Source organism: Mya arenaria, chromosome 7 (assembly GCF_026914265.1).
Source record: "Mya arenaria isolate MELC-2E11 chromosome 7, ASM2691426v1".
Lineage (NCBI taxonomy): Eukaryota > Metazoa > Mollusca > Bivalvia > Myida > Myidae > Mya > Mya arenaria.
In genome coordinates this window covers 46741815-46747824 of record NC_069128.1, presented here as the reverse complement: position 1 = coordinate 46747824, position 6010 = coordinate 46741815, and positions in this window count along the sequence as shown.

Here is a 6010-nt window from a genome sequence, read left to right as displayed (position 1 = left end):
GTCTTTAACTAATGTGTGTGACCATAACCACACACTTGTCCCAACATGTTCAGTTAGTACATTCTGGAATGGAGATCTTACGAAAGGACAAATTACAATCAGTTTGTAGGTCAACCATTCATCAGTAGGATGAAAAGTCGAGTGAGTTTGTTTTAACATATTAACATCGGAATTATTTCTTTGTTCAAAACTTACAGTTTTGATTTGACTGATATTTTTTACAGACAACAATGCATTTTGCAACACTGCCGACTCCTCTAGCACCACCTTAAGCGGGTTTCTATATCCAAGAGTTATTAAGGCATATATTCTGTTGTAAAAAGACCTATTTTCACGAGAACTTACACCGAGTTCGAATTCTCCACGACCCCCACTACCATAATATAAGAGAACCAATAATGTTCTATTAACAAGATTAGAAAAAAAGGAACGTTTTTTATAAGCAAAAACAAATTGTTTGAAAGTAACCATAATTAAGTCCGATAATTTGACAAAGTGACCTTATCCGGTGTAGGAGTACAACACAAGTCGTTGAAAATGTAAACAAAAACAGTAAAAGAAGAAGATCCAGTATTTTCAGCGAGTTTTTTTTTTAAATCACAAACAATTCATCTTCAAACCCTTTAAAGCTGCACTCTCACAGATTTACCATTTTTACAACTTTTTTTATTTTTTGTCTTGGAAAGGGCAGATTTTTGCGTAAAATCTGTGAGAGTGCAGCTTTAAAGGTCGAAAGAAGCCAATGTTCTAATATGCTATAACCATGCTTGGATTCACTGAGTAAATACATGTTACCATTAGTAGTTACTACCGATTTGGAAGTCATATAAACTCAAAATAGAAAACGTTAAACGTTCATGTAAAGAAAGAGGCCCGCGAAAGAAGCGGTTTTCTCCCACCTCAGATAAATAGATCCAATAATTTAACGGATATTCTTATATTGCCCACGGGCGAAGATAAAATGCCCGGATGGAACTCCTTTTTCATGGTCAACACATTGTAATTACCTCCCTTGTTAAAGAATGTCGTCTGTAGCATCAAGGAAATCTTGTCTTATGGTAATATTTAGAACGCTTATTAATTAATCGGTAAACCTCGTTTCCGCAAAACACCCTACGCTCGGGTCGGAATGAACCCATTTTACACTCTCGGCCATGGAAGATACTTATAATCCCAAAAGGTCATTAATTCTAACCAGCTTACTTAACAGTAGTGCTTTAATTAATAACAAATTAAAAATGAAATTTTACCACAACGTTGTTATTATTCGGTGGTAAATATACAAGTTATAGAAATGATGCCTTTATCTTACTTCCAAATGCTAAGGCGCATGAAAACAAGAGCGCTAACTTTGTCCAACTTTTCCTTCAATACAACCAAACAAATATATATGTATTTGAATGATTAAAGATTATAGCAAACAACGGCGAAAAAGATTGACATTTTCGTTTTATAAAAAACATCATTACATTATTACCCAAAATCTTATTATCTGAAACTAAGGTTAAAAAAACACGTCTTACAAGGCTTTTGTTTGGGACTTTCAATACAAACACCGTTTGCAAAAACATATAACTCGTGAATAATAAAATATAGTGAAAATGCATACAAACTTGACTCATACTAGAATACGCTTATTATTTGAGTTTATTGTTAGACAAATAGTCCCGTTATTTACAGCGTTTCGGAGCTTTGACATCAACGTCCTATTACTGAATATGGTTGCAACATCCTGCGTTTATGGAAGGGATTATTCGCCAATTAATGCATGCGGGTGGGGGGGGGGGGTATTGCTAAGACCCTTCCCTCTTGCAAACATTTTAAACCATGTTAAATTTGTTTCTAAGTGCTGGTAGTGTGTCAAAAAGTGTGCCCCAGCCAACAAAATTCCTTATTCCAGCTACAGCCCATGTTAATCCACTTACGTAATATCCACCTTGTTTTGTCTGATTTATCATTTTTTATGATTAATACAATTGAAACCTGTCTAATATTATGCATTTTTGCTGCTCAAATTAAGCAATGGGACCTATTTGAACAATTAGTCAATTTAATGCCTGAACAATTAAATTATCATAAAGAGATCATATCTGACGGCAATAACAGATATCTTACCACACTATAGCTGATTGCCTTCTCATGCCTTCACACCTCTTTATACATAATATAAACTTGGCAGACTGACGCTGGTACTCATGGCAGGATTTTTTTTATCTGAATTTGGGGATGGGCCTTTTGAAAATTGTCAGGCGTTTTAGTACAAAAGGGGGAAATTTGTATACAATGTACATGTTTAAAAATTTGTATACAGTGTACCTGTTTTACACATAGTTTTACAACCATACATCATGTTCATTACAAGGCCATTGTAACCTCTTTCATTTTTAGGGGGAAAACTGCTTATTTCCCGATTGGAACGCCCCCCACTCTATAAGTTTAAAACCCCCTGCATGGGATTATCTCGCTTATCTAATTATATTTATAAAATAGCCAGTTCCTGAAGCATAGACCAAATCAGTATTTATCTAAAATGATAACATTATTAGCCTCCACCTCCAATCTATAGAGCACTGTCTATTATACTGACTCGATTATCGGATGCAGTTGTTGTACTGTTTGTGGATTTGTCAGATGTCCATTGGTTACCAGTGAGCATGTCCTGTGATTCAGAGGCGTAAGGTATTATTTTACAATTAAGTTTTAAAGAAGCAGCTAAATATATATGCTAAAATTAATCAAAACAAACATGTAGCTGCAACTTTAAAACATGTGTACATGTCGGTCAGTCCATCTGTACTTCACTTCAATTATGTGTGTTCTGCATAACCCAACATTTAGATTATAATTTCAAACTGTTTGACACAGAGTAAATAATCAAACAGTTCACTATTAAGGTCAGAGCCACATATACTTAACAGTAGTTGGTGAAACAACAGCTGCAAAAATTGAAGATTTATTGAAACAATAATGAATACATGTACTAATCTTCTTGCTAAAGTGCTTGCATTAATATCCATATTCAAGCCATTAAAAACTGCAAAATATTGCACTGAATATTTTGAATCAACATTGCTGTTATGGTGTATCTATTCTTATTCAGTTTGACTGATATTCTAAGAAACAAGTGGAGCTATTGTCATTGTCTAGGTGTTGGTTTCATAGTCTTGACATGTTATTCCAAAACATTCAAATCTTCATATGAGTTTTAGTACACATATTTTTAGTTTCCTGCAACTTTGCCATAACATTATAACAGCTTAACAAAATAATGTGCTTATGATTTATTTCATTTGCTTTTATTAATACAGTTCTACTGACTATTGAGAGTGTCTTGGGTGAACATGGTGAATATAAAGGGGCAATTGCAGAGCTGAGGACAAGATTTCCAGGCCTGACAGCCAGACACTGACCCAGCTGAAAGTAAAGACTCTTCGCATTGAACAGATAGAGAAAAGCCCGAAATGGAATAAAAACCACAACAAAATATTTCTGGCTGCTATATTTGGATTTGAACTAACAAAGACAAGCACATTAGTGCAGATGGCATTGATCAGTTTCCCAGAATTCAATCCCAAAAGAGCATCATTGCTAAGGAAAACAAGCAGTGAAAAGAGATCTGAGAAAGTCAAAACAAGAACGAAAAACAAAACAGAGTACAAAAGTTAGTCTTCCCTATAAAATATCAGAGATATTGAGATATATGTACTAATGAAAGAGAATTAGATGAGATTTTGTAGCATATGTCTGAACAAGAAGCTATCAAATTATTTTTCATGACCATGTCTTATAGAGTACAAGCCCTAGAATGGTGTTCCAATTTTCAAGTAAAGGAAAAACATATTCAATAGTCAGTTCAAATCTTAAAAATATTATTTCACTGATTACACAGAAACAAGAACCCTATAAAATAAGGTGATTCAGGGGAAACTTGAAGAGTTAAAAAAGTCAGTATCAAAAGGCTCAAGAAAAAGATTAAAGAAACTCACTCATCTTGTCACAAATTGAATAGTTTGATGTGTATCTTTTTAAAAGTTTAGTTTTAAAACAAATATTGAGTAAATCAAGACATGATTATTGAAGTTACATTAAACACAATGTGCACAAGTCCCACCTGTGTAGGGGCTTGAAATGTACCCGTTTCGTAAATATTAATTGGTTTCTATGGAGTTAATTTCATGTCTGTCCTTTAAATATAATTATTTTAGTTTCTACTCATTAAAATAGCATCCAATATTGGAAAGTTTATGATATGAAGACAAAAGCATAAAAAAGGTTTCTGTATTTATGCAATTGGTTGCCATAGCAACACATAGTAACTTATGTGTTTATTATATTTTAATGTGCATGAAGGTTTTCAGTGAATCTAATTATGAACATGTTGTTTTCGATATTTATGTTCAATATTAGATATCAAATGTAATCATTCACTTGCAATTCAATAAAGAATTTTAGAATTTATGTGATTCTCAATAATCGTTTCTATGGAAACTTTTTTTATAAAACAAACCAGTTGATTAATAAATACTAGAGTCTTCAAAGTGCAACTTTGCAAGTTACTCCTATCTGACTGTAGTTTCTTAGTTTGAATTTTACATGTTCCGAAGCTGTTGCTATGGAAACTCGACTGAGACAGTAAGACACCTTTAGACAAAATAAAGTCAAAACTACGAGTGTGGGAATACCTGCTAAACATGTTTGTTGCGAAAGTATATCTGTATGTATTCTACATGTAGAATTAAAATGTTTTGGAATAACAGCCTTATCAAAATGGTGCCATAAACCCTTTATATTTTCATGATATATTTGATTACATAATTACACCCTATAACGAAGCTAAAAAATGGCATAACTTTTCACATAGTTTACCAAATTGGACGAAATAAAAAGTTATGATTTTATGAAAGAGGGAAGTTGAACAATATCTAACGCCATGTGTACTAAATCCACTGAGTTAAAATCGCCTGAACCCCCTACTAACGCTTTAAGAAAAAAATGTTGTTTTTTGGCATATTCTAAACAATTGTGATGGTTCTATTGCAAGTTATCTAATATGACTGAATTGAAGGAATTGACGCCAAAATCAGCTGAATCTGGGACAAAAAATATTAAAAAATGGCATAAATGTCAATATGTGAGAGTGCAGCTTTAACTTGACTGTATTTACTTACTATCACGGTCATCAACCTAAGTATATTTTGCTGTTTTCTAATTGTTACTAATTACTAATTCAGTGTGTGTATACCACGTGATAAATTGCGTCAGAAATGCTACGTCGGACGGCAATATTTCAATTTGTAAAAAGACTTTAAACAAAGATAACTTCACTATTTCTTCACCATTTTAAATGAAGCATAGCCCAGTCTACGCCGCTTACATATTGAGATGTCCAAAATATAATTAAGACTGGCAATAAATGCAAGCTCCATGTCAGAATATAATCGAGTTTTATACTCAAGAGGGGATTTGGTTATTCAATTTAGAAACTCATAATCTTACAATGACATTGTTTCTCTGTTGTGTGTTGTATGTATGGGTTATAAATGGTTGTTTGACAGGGTGGGCAGTCAAAGTATTGGTGAATATCTTTAGGCGTGGGGAGCTGCAATCCAACTGCAATTAAGAAAGTCGCTCTTTAAATTTTCACCGGGCAATATCCTCGGGGGCGGATCCAGGATCTGACTTTAGAGGGGGCATAACTTATGGGCGCAACTTTTTTGACATGCGCCCCTCCCTCAGAACCAAATTTTTGTTGGTTTACAGTGTTGGCAGGGGTGTTTGGGGGTACTCCCCAAGATAATTTTAACACTAATTGTATTACTTTTTGTCTCCGTTATTGAAATAAAAAGTTAACTTGGACGATTTATAGGGGGGGGGGGGGGGCAACCTACCCCACCCACCCCACCCCCGGATTCACTAGTGATGCTGATAACATATTTCTAGTAGACATGTGAAGGCAAAGACATTAAAATTTTGAGTGAATGAAACACATGCATAGATTTCTATACATGAC